Source organism: Archocentrus centrarchus, unplaced genomic scaffold (assembly GCF_007364275.1).
Source record: "Archocentrus centrarchus isolate MPI-CPG fArcCen1 unplaced genomic scaffold, fArcCen1 scaffold_108_ctg1, whole genome shotgun sequence".
Lineage (NCBI taxonomy): Eukaryota > Metazoa > Chordata > Actinopteri > Cichliformes > Cichlidae > Archocentrus > Archocentrus centrarchus.
Window position 1 is genome coordinate 201,059 of NW_022060154.1, and position 12,412 is coordinate 213,470.

The following is a 12,412-nucleotide window of genomic DNA, read 5'->3' on the forward strand; positions in this document are numbered from 1 at the left end:
TTTACCGTAAGGATCTGAATATGATATGAAAGGAGAGCTGAAGTTGATTAATACATGCAACATTTCATGTAAAAGACAAAGCGGACAAAAAACTTTACAGCACTAAAGAGACTTCAGGCATTCCAACATGACCTCATAACCTCAATTTAACCTGGGATGTTAAACTTAGAAGATTAGTGTACTTAATATGGACTTCACTGTGCCCGTGAGTGAGCCTTCTTTAACTATTACTCTTAAATATGAACAGTCTAGTTATTGTTTGTATAAATTATTTCTTTGTTCTTTATGAGATACAGTATGGACTGAAGCCATATGATCCGGTGCCTTGTTAGTTTTGTCCATATGGTGCATACAGCTGTAGAGAGAGCAGAAATTCTGTAGAAACCATCTCTTGCCTGTGTGCCTCTATGGGCTTTATTAATTTTACCCCGCTACCAAACTTTATGAGTTTCGGATGAGCAGTGTTTCCATAGTCTTGCTGACAAACAGGACTGAACCCAACAAATACCTTATACATCTAACATACAAAATATAAAGAAGTTGCCAGTGAAAAAGTATATTTATGTATGTACGTATGTATGCATGCGTTTATAGGCTAATGGTACTCTTTTTAATGTTCTAACATTATAAGTTACTAAAAAACCAAAATCAAAAGAAAAAACAAAACAAAACAACAACAAAAAAAAAATGGAGCTTTTCTCCTCAGTTTGCGGAACTAAGCAGTCACGCGCGTTTCCAGTCGGACAATACTCGAGGAGGACCTTATTTGATGTTTTTTTTTTTCTTGCTGGATAACGATGGCTTTCCCAGAGTTTCAAGCGGAATACATTTAGTGTAATAATAAACTATCTCTTCAAGACAGCGACCATTATCTATGTATGTACACAGTTATTTTAATTACAGAAATAACTTAGGAACCCGTTTGTGATTCACGGGCTTTTGCTAGTTAGTTAGTAGCTAACCTGTCTGCACCGGGTAAAAGTTGGTGGCTGGAAAACATCGACAGCCATTGTTACTGTTGGCTTTTGCAAATCACATAAATGTAGGTGCCTTCAACTAACAAACAACATCCACCGTCCGCTCAATGAAACTGTATTGTTTAGACTGACCCAAACGCCTCACAGCTAACATACGAGCGCGGCGGCAGGGATTACAGTTGGCCAGAAATGCATTTTCCCTGCGTTAGCTTCGAGCCAGACAGCCCGAGTACCGCATAAACACCGCTGCAGTGTGCGTTAGGATAACCTGAGCTGAGAGTAGTTAACGTCACGAATGCCACTGTTACTTAGTTTGGTCAAACATTATGTAATATTAAAAAAAAAAAAAATACTACAAACAGTGCAACAGTATTCAACGTGAATATACCCAAAATAAAAACTTTTGATGATGTATCTTTAAACTACTCAAGTAGAACACTTCAGTTGAAATGTCCCTCTGTAGGGGATGCATGTTTCTGTATTTACACACTGTAAGGACACATTGTCATTAGGCCTGTTCACTGCAGGTTGTAGCTATATTTGAAGATACGAGAACAGTGGTAGAATTAGATGGATATATGGATATTTTTTCTCTGTAAATGACCATTAAAATTGAAATTGACATTAAAGCATAATTCAGTCCCTCCCTTGACAAACTAATATTTAATTATAAGTGTGAGGAATATTTTTAATAATTACATAAAAATCCTTTGCAGTCAGTGACGTGGAGATCATAAAGCGATTTGTTTCATCTCTCGAGATGCACTCCCCGGCCTTTACTGCAGCCGCCTTTAGCTGCTGCTTGTTGTCTTCCATGGTCTTACAGGCCTTTTGGTGTAGCTGAGCTTTGCAGGGCAGTTCATATTTTTAAGAATGTACTTTTTGAGAATCCTTGATTAGTAAACTTTGATGGCTATAATACATACATTGTTAATGCTTTGTTTTTGAAAAGGCCCTGGAATTACTGCACTTTAATTACAACTTGGTTGGTTGAGGATGAGCATTGCAAGCAAAAATGATCTTGATATTCACTAGGAACCTTTGAGTATTATTCAAAAATTCAAAGGTCTCCAAATAAGCCTTGAAAACTAGAATGAAAAATACATACAGCAGAGAAAAAAACACAAGTACATTTCAAGTGAATGAAGTACAATAGAGAAAATGAACTGTAGTGAAAAAGAAAGGTTAGTAGGGTTGCAAATGAAAGAACAGGTCATTGTTGTTTAAAAGCTATAATAAACAGCCTTTTTCAAGTGGTTTATGTGAGCCTTAGACCTTCCTCAAGTCAGTGCCAAATATGTGCAGCACAACAATGTGAAGTGACACCATCATGCTTGGTTTTATTTTTGCCTGTGACCTGCTTTGTGTTTTTCTCTACAGCTTGATGGCCTGTCTTGCTCCTCCCATCCCATCTGCTCTTGCCTCATTTCTCTGCTCGTCGCTTCCCTGCGGCTTTGCTGTAGGGCCTTCGCATCTTTGTGAGGGCAGGCTGGGGCTTTGGTGGGTCGGACGCCCACTGGATGCTGGGTCCCTGCTGGGGGGAGATGGGGACATTGAGTGGACCTCAAAGTATCATGCTGAGCCGGAAATTCACAGTCGAGATGGTGAACGCACGACAAACCTTGAGTCCAAAACAGATCAGACCACCAATACAGAGGAAGAACAGGTAATGCTCAGTGCTCAAAGTATTCAGACAGAGATCTAAATCATTAACAGTGACAAAACTTTTCAGAATTAATCCAAACAATGGATACACTGATTTGATATTTGGATTACATGTCAGTACAATAGTGAGCCAAAAACCTGGCTCAGGTATCGGTAACAATGAACCTATCCACATTTTGATCCATTCAGTGCACTGTTGCTCTCTCTTTATTTCACCATGCAACATCATGGAGAGAGATAATAGCAAATACACAGCAGTTTGGAGATATTTTTCAAGTTGTTTGGAGTCTGGTCTTGATTTGTACATAAAACATAATTCCCAGTCTTTAATTTAACACTGATATCGGATCAGTACTCTGTATCAGCAGCAGATACCCAAAGCTAAAAGGTGCTGGTATCAGATTAGATATGGATAAAGCTGGAACAGTACATCCCTACATTGTAAGAGAATCGCAGACTGTATATAAAAGATGGACGTAACCACCGTGACATTACCCACTGGTTTCTGGACTTTGCATTTTGAAGCTTCTGTGTGAGCATCTTAGCTCTTTAGTGACTTTTAACAATTTTATAAAACAAAGAGCAGAAAAAGCCAGGTATAATCCTGCACACATCATTGCATTTGCACAATATATTGTCCCAAGAATCTGTCACTATTTAAGTTACAAAAAGGTAGCATGGTCTTCAGCTGAAATATAAGCAATAAATGTTTCCCACTTTTGTAGAAAGGCTTTTAGATCTTAGTAAGAAAGTCGTTCTCTCATCACAGAGATTCCCCTCACTGCATCCATCCACTGTTTAAGGTCAGGTTTGTACCAGTTCTTTGTGACAGTTTTTTTTTTTTAAAGTAATGAGCAATATTTTACATATGTACCAATACTTTAATTGCCCCAGGGTACAATTCCATGACATCTTCAGGGATTTCATAACCTTGCACCTTTCTTAAAATTAGACATACTTGAATTTTCCTGCATGTCCAGAATATGTGGGAGTGGTTGGCCTTCATGAGACCATACTGACTCCAGCATGGATGTTGTGATCATAGTTGCTTGCTTTTAATATAATGTGTTACAAAAACTGAATCACGTTTTTCCAGTCAAATTCTCTTCACTTCCTTGTTGATTTCTGTTACTTTCACCCACACAGAGCACCAATCCTCCTCAGCTATTTTTATGTTTAATTTATTTTCGTTATTTTGTTTTAATTTATCTGTTATTATACCTTTCTTGTTTACCTCCTTCAATTTTTCAAAACTCTTAAATTTGTTCCACTGGGTTAATGTGCATAGTGCTGCTATACCTTTATTCCACCACTGCTTGAAGTGAACATTTGGATTTAGGTTCAATGGCAGGCCAGCTTAGAAGCTTGATGTCACTCTTCTTATTGTACTCTTTTACAAATTTACCCCAGATTTTCAGTGTCTGCTTAATAATTTCATTTTTACTTTCCTTGTGCTGTTTGTTGTCTTTATCTCTTAATGTTGATTGTATTTCTGTGTTCATTCTTATATCGGCCTGTGTTGCTTGGTATAAGGGCAGCACCAGCATACTAGGTGTCTCATTTGAGCTGTGTAAAAATATTCCCTCAAACTTGATTAAGATATTCCACCCTTGTCTTTATTTAGTTTATTTAGAATGTTTTACATCTGACCGTTGTTTTTTTTTTTTTTTCAATACAAATAAATTCAGGGACAAAAATTATTTGTCTCATGTTCTAAATTGTGTTTCTAGGATCATTTGTGGAATGGATTGTAATAGATATAATACCCTTGGTAGCACATGAATCTTAATCACTTCAATTTGTGAACCAAAATCAAGAATAGAGGCTACCTCCCAGTATCCTTGTTAATGTTATTCTTCATTTGGCCACAATTGATTTCAAATAATTTGTTAAGTTTTTCAGTTACTACCACCATTTTCTCAGTTCCTGGTTTGGAGATCAATTAAAGGAAAGAATCTGGCTCTTTGTTATATTTAATCTGTAACCTGAGTATTAACTGAAGTCTGCTAATATTGAGATCAAATTAGGGAGAGAATTGTCAGGATCCTGAAGAAAAAGAATGTCATCTGCAGAAAGGCCAGTGGTGTGTTCCTGCTTTCCTATATAAATCCCTTTCAGATTGCTGTTTAGTTTGATCAACTGAGCCAAAGGTTCAATAAAAATAGCGAACTGGGTGAGTCTAAGGCAGCAACCTTTACAAGTCACGCCCTGTAAGATAAATGTCCACTTCTGTTTGTAGTGTTTCAATATATAGATTTGAGTACACTGTGTCACCTGCTTCTCTCGTACTTGATACAGAAACTGACACAGTCAGAAACATTTTCTGCATCGAGGCAAACCAACACCGCACCTGTTCCTTGCTGCTGAACCTGGTCTGTTATATGTAAAGTGGCTGTAATGTCGACCCTTGACAAACCCTGACTGGTCCTCATCAATCAAGTCTGACATAAGTTTCAAACCTTTTAGAGATAATTGAGGTAAATATTTTGTAAGCCACATTCAAACCTGAAATTGGTCTGTAGGATTTGCAGCAGTCTTAATTTTTTTTCCTTCATTTGGGATAGCTGTTATTATAGCTTCTTTCCACGATCAGGGTAATTTTCCCTCTTTAAGAGTTAGATTAAATAAATTTAAGTCCAAAGGGTTTAAATATCCATTTATTTCGTACCATTTATTTAGATATCCACCACTGCCTGGTGATTTATTGGATTTTAATGCCATCCAATTATTTTTTTGTAATATAAGAAATAAACTTTTTGTTTTTTTTTTTACCTAGAGATGGCAAATCTAGTGAATTCTCTCATCTGGTTTTCATCTGCTACTAGAGGCTGCTCATCTAAGTTTTTGTAGTAGTCTTTAAAGATTGTTTCTTCATTCAGGTTCACGCATTAATTGCTTTGTTTGAGGATCTCCGATCTTGTGGATTGTATTAGAGGCCTGTTGTACACGGAGATGTCTGGCCAGGTATTTGGCTGCCTTAGAACCTGATTAATAATAAGGTTGTTTGATGAACCATAGCATTTTTCTCTAGCTCAGGGCTTTATCTATCTTTCTTCTTGTCAGTGTTATTTGTTGAAGTATTGCTTCATCCTTATTGTTCTTTTTACATTCTATTATTTTTGATTTAGTGTTTTTTCCATAGTGTTTTTCTGCCTTCTGTTCAGATTGATGGTGAGGTCTTAACTATGATATCGAACCACAATCGGATAAATAGGTTACTCCAAAATAGTCTTCTGTTCTGTGCCTGTTAATTGTGTTCAGAAATATATACTGAACGAAGAACTGAGTAGTGTGTGTAATGTATAAGACATGACATTCTCTCCAGACATCAAACATCCCCAATTCTGATAGTGAGGTATTGATGAGCATCAACATATGGGTTTTATTTCTCTTCACATTAGTTGTGTCAAGACTATGATCTAAAGTTAGATTGAAGTCTCCTGCACAAATCAAAATTCTTTCACTTTCCAATTCAATAGTGTCAAATTTATTCCTGTGTCAATTTTTGAAATGGTTTTATTACTGCTGAGTGGTAAATAAACATTAACCAAAGTGACCAAATTATTATCTGTCCTCCCTTTTACTGTTATGTATCACTCCTCTTTGTCACTTGTTTTTTTGACTACTTCAAAGTCGATCATAAAGTATTTTTATAGCCAAACTTATTCAGGTTGTCATGTTAGTGCAGGGAGAGATGTGTTTCCTTTAAGTATATCAATTAGTTTTTTTCTTTCTTCATTTTAGCTAATATATTTCCTCTTTTAATTTGATTACTTATCCCATTGATAATTAAGGACTTTATTACCGCTACAATGTCTGAACACTGGAAGAAAAATAGAATACAGAACTTTAAAAACAAGGGGAAAAAAAGGATCTTACAGTATAGATCTCTGTAATTTGATCAATTTGGGAGATCCACAGAAAGGTGGCCTTTCATTTAGGTTTTCAGTTATTCTAAATAAGTCCAATGCCTTAAATTGAAATGAAAAGCAGATTTCCCAATAGTCACACTTCTGTATAGTTTGGGTCAGAATATTTGACAACCCAGTGATAACTCCTATCAGTCAGATGTAATATTCAATTTTAATTCAATTCAGATTTATTTATATAGCACCAAATCACAACAACAGTCACCTCAAGGCGCTTTATATTGTTAGGTAAAGACCCTACGATAATACAGACAAACCGCAAACCAAACCCCCACACAGTCTCTGAGCGCAGTATAGGTGTTTCATCAGTCTGCTTCAGACACCCATCCTGACCTTACGAGATTTTGCAGAGTGGCTCGAGTACAAAGTCCACATTCAAGTTGATGATGTGTATTCCCATCCTCCTCACCAAGAGCCACTTGTGGATCATGAGAAGGGTGTCAGAGCCAAGCAGAGATTGGAAGCAGTGACTACAACTGTCTTGTTGGGCTATGACCCTCCTGCCAAGGAATCAGAACCTCCTAAGCAGGCATGGCCTCCAATCTCCAAACCGGGGAAGCCAAAGAAATTCTGTCCTTTCTGTGATAATGTTCAGCATTACCAATCAGTGATCTAACTTCAAGAATGTATGACCTGTTACGTAAGACCTCTATGTGCTTCTTCAACAGAAACCACACCATCCCACACATCACACACATCACACCAACCTCTTAACTGCACACTATCCACAATCACCCTGTGGATGTATATGCCTGGACTAAGACTTCTGTTCAATAAATGAGTGAACGGCAACTACATGGTTGGAAGTGGATTCCAGATTGAGCCATCAGTTCTTATTGGACAAAACTGTTGAGATTGCGGACATACAAGTCAGCACTTCATTATCGTTTATTCATCGTCACGGAGGTCAATTCTGCCTGTCTAAAGTGACATCCTTCATTACAAGTAGTGTGAGGTTTGCATGCACAGTTCATATAAGAACTTAATCCCTTTGTTAATCCCTTTTGCTGGAAGGCGCTGGCGACATCGATCCTTCAGAAAGCTTAAATCATGCTGAAATCTCCAGACTCTCATTCTCCTGGCAGCTCCAGTTTCAGAAACCCTGTGAGTAGGTTTTGTGAGTAAAAAAATAAATATGGCAGCTGGGATAGGCTCCAGCTCCCCCGTGACCCTGACCTGGATAAGCGGAAGAGAATGGATGGATGAATAAATAAGGACTAAACAAGAGGAAGGGGGTCGATATTTTATGTTGGGGGAGATTTATTTTTTGTTTTGTTTGGACTACAGAAAAAGGTCTGCTTAAAAGAGGAACTGAATTGTTTGTAAGTATAGATAAGAGGCAAAGAACCAGAAATGAAATGTGGGTGAAAAACCCCCGAAGTGGACTGCTTGAATTTCCTGATTTGAAAATGTTTTTTACTAAGCTTGAATCTTAGTGTGAGAAGAGACCTGGCTGGCACCGCAAGGAAAAGACTAATTTAATAACCCAAGTACCTAAGCAAACCTTCACGACCTTTAGAAGAAATAACTTGAAGTAATAATTTTCTGTATGACTTTATCAGTCTCTCACATTGTTAAGGAAAAAAAGTTGGCCCACTCTTCTTCATGACCTTAATTCAGTTCATTGAGGTTTGTGGCCATTTGTTTGCTCTTTGGCTATTGATTTGTGAATGGCAGCTTGTTAGCCAATGAGTGTGCAGCTTCATACTACAGATAATCTTCCATTTTGAAACATGGCATGACCAAGATTTACAATCTAGACTTAATTTTTTTATTCAGAATGATCCAAATGAGTGAGTGGGCTCATAAATGCTGCAGGAGTGTTTACAGAGGTCAAGACAGAAAGATGTTTTCTGATATAATTCTCTAAGACCACATGTTTTTCTCCAAGTACACCTATTGCCATCTGGTGGCCTTCAGATTGAATACAGATCCAAGGCACTTCTGCATTGGCTTAATTTTTCCTACCCAGAAGCTACATCCATGTTTTATACAGTCTATGCTCTATCCTCTAGTGTGTACTCTGCCTCTCACCCAGTGAAAGATGGGTTAAGCTCCAGTCTCCTGTGGATGAACAGTTAGGAAAATGGATAAATGCATAGAATACTTAATGCACATATAATAAATGAAAACAAATCTTTGAAACGCTGTCTAACCAATATTGTTAAATTCAATAAAGTTGATAGTCTGGTTTTTCAGGTGATACGAACTCTTTATTGCCTCAGTTTATTTCATAGCTTTAGTTTTTCTTCTTCTTCCTCAAAGCTTTGTTTTTTTATGATGCAGCTGACTCTCAGCTGGTCCAGCACTTAGGAGGAATTCTTGCTTTAATGTGCTTTTAAGTGTCGTCATCATAAATGCATGCGATAATAGAGTTTTTCTCTGCATGCTTAACATTGAGCAGAGATAGAACAAATTGCCAGTAATCAAATTTAACCTGCACAGAAACCTTCAATTATTGCATCTTTGGGCATGAATTGTGGCTGCACCTGAGCTCTTCAAATCAGCTCTGCAGTACAAAAGTACACAGCAGTAAGCACTCTCCAGCAAATATGCTGTTCCTGTAAAAAAAGAAATGTTTCACCCATTAAATAGTCAAGCATCATTCCAACCGAGTTAAGTCTCAGACTGATGGAGGCAAAGGCATCTCATTGTGGAAGTCAGCCTTGAGATACTTCATAATGATTCACATTCAGCAGGGGCTTTTGTCTGATGCCGTGCTGTGTCGGCATTAGACCGAGGGAGAGCAGTAAATGTGGTCTTCCTGCTTAATTAAGTGCAGACCCTGTGGGAAGATAATGAACCAGTGCTTGTAATTTCCACCAAACCTTTTAAAGAGGAAAACATGAAGAGATCTGGTCAGTGATGCATTGCATTATATGTGATACATCTTTTAAAAAAAGATTTATCACAGATGTAATTTGCGAGGGCATCTCCATCAATATACGTACAAAGCACAACCTACCTCTCTGAGACAGACACGGAGGGTCATTATCACTATTGAACAGTACTATAAAAGTACATGTTTCATCCAAGTACTGAACAGTCAGTCCCAGTGCAGAATGGTAGATGGTGTGCGAAACAGATTATAAAAAATGTATTAACTGTGTTTTCTAGGCATCGATGGGGAGAGCAGCCAATCAAGACACTTTCATACAAAGAGCCATCTGGATCAAGTAAGTCGACGCAGTCATTCACACACCAAATTACTCGTAGTTTTCTAATTTAGATTTTAAAGGGATATATTTTTTGACTTTTTAGGGCAATTTTAAATGCTTGTTGATTTATTGGCACTGAAATTCATGTTAAAACAGGTCAGACTTTGTCAAATCCTGGATGTTATTTCCATCATCCTATAGGAACTATAGTATAGGGATTACTGTATAGTATACTATAGACTTATTTACAGGAGCGAAACAGACTAGTGGGATACTCTAAAGGCAGAAAATGTCAAAATTGAGCAAGAGCTAATGGACGAGGTCAAACACTGTCCCTACAAATACTCCAGAGACACGAAACTTTTATCACCAAGAAAAGGAGATAGGGTTGTTACTTTCTGCTAACATCTTAGAAACCAATGGTTGTCGTCTGTTGTACATTAAATATACAAAATATGAACTTGTGGTCTACCAAGATGGAGACAGGCCTATCTTGTAAAACCAAAGGCTTAGTTACACCGCTGCACTGTCCAAAAGCTAACATTAGCATGCTAACAGTCACAATGACAATGTAAACACACTGATGTTTAATAGTATAGAGTTGCAGTTCAAGCTGTATATTTTGTGAGGATTGCCCAATTTGCCCATTATCAAATTTGGACTTATGATGCCCAATGATTCAGCTCAGCACTGATATCTGAGCTCTAGTCTATGAGTACCCTCACCCATTAAACAGAGTGGGATGACCAGAGTAGACTTCCTTGAATGTAGCTGTCCTTATGCAAACAACAAAAGATTATTTGGTGGTTAAATGAGTTAAAAAATATTCTCTGTATTAAAAAAATGGCTTTTACAAGTTGGCATAATCATTTTTTGTTCATCATCTGAGTACAGCTAAGGAAATAATCTTTCAAATGTTTGATCACAAGCTAAATAATGGACATTGAATGATTGCACTCTAAGAAGCAGTCTAACGACTAGAAGACTAGTTTCTCAAGAAAATATTGTGGTGTAGAGATTCTGCTGGATTCAGGGACGTGTTTAACGTGCGGCATGGAAGGAGATTGATTAGCCTGACCAGACAGAATCAGCTGTGTGACAGTGCTAAGACCACAGGCTCCTGCTGCAGCTAAAAACTGTAAAAGATATGAAACAGATATTTGGCACTTCTTAGGTAGGAAGGCATGAACAAGTGAGACATTTACAAAACTGCTTAGACATGTATTCAGATCATGTTTTAGCTTTCAGTAAATAACCCCTCCTATTCAAAATCGGGATACTAGAATGGCTTCTGTATCACTATTAGAAACTGACTATTCCCCATCCCTTCAAACAACCAGGACCAGCTCCCATTTCTGAGGTTTCCATCATATTGATGTATTATGCTTTGTCAGTATTGCAATCTGCATGTCATCTGCCATTTTCTTCTCCTGCTGGCTGTGTATGTAGTGTCAACATTAACTCCTGCTGCAGGCTGTGTAATCTAGGGTTCTCTGATTGAAAAACTGGCCCATTTTTCTCTCTCAGAGTGTGAAGCTGGAAAAAACAAATATTACCATCACATTCTGTCACTTGTCTCCTGTGATGGGCCACCAGAGACTATCGCCACACAAACTCACAAAACAAAGAGTTAATGGTCCCAGTAATCAAATAGACCATATGTCCAACTTATGTTTGACCTCACATACATTATGTTGCCATTCAGGTCTCGATGCACTAACTCCTCATTAATCTCTGTCTGTGTTTCACACAACTCGGTAATGCAATACAAATCCCTGGGAGTTCTGACTTATTACTTACATTCTTATTTTGTATGTATTGTGGTATTTGTGTTCAGCTTTGCCTGCCCAGGCACGAAGCAGAGCCCAGGCAGAACGCGGCAGTTTCAGTGTGCATGTGGTGATGTGTGTCAGGGCGAGTGTGTGGATGTGTGTCTACGAGTGTGTCGGGACATCCAGCCAGGAACAGAGCTGCTGCTGTATGGTGCCAGTTGTGGGAAAAAGCAAGACAAGAGACATGTCGGATGTTGCTGGTGACTCCACTGGACATACAGGTAAGAGCAGAGAAAAATGATTGCTCATGTCAGACGCTATACTGATAATATACTAATATTATATTATGAATATTAGATCTTTTATACCCATTTTCGTACTCTCAATAGGATTTTTCTTTATAAAGTGTCAAGAAAGTTAACTCAGATTTTCATTTATCAGTTTTTTAACTCCTCGCAACAGAACTTTGCAACATATTAAAAATAAAATCACACATTTAACACATAAGGTCCTTAAAAGTTTGCATTTATATATTTAGCACACAGAACAACCTCTTCTTTCATTTGGAAGGGTTTATATGCAACAGCTTTCAATTCAATATTCATTCTCCTTTCAGCTCTGGTTTGGCATTCACCAACTCGTACAGAACTGTTTTGTTCTTCAGCTGCTATAGTCAGTCATAGAAATGAAACTTCAAAATTTTGGCAGATTTTGAGTGAATTGGCCAGTTAGATTTAAACTCCTGAAAATAGAAGGCTATCTATAAAAATAGCTGTAGCCAAATGTGTTTATGGTCAATCCAGTAACTTGCAGGGTCTGTGTTTTCCAAAAAAGAATTTCACATATGGATTCATCTGACCACAGGACAGTTTTTCACCTTTTAAGTTAATCTGTGGTCAGTTTTAAATGCA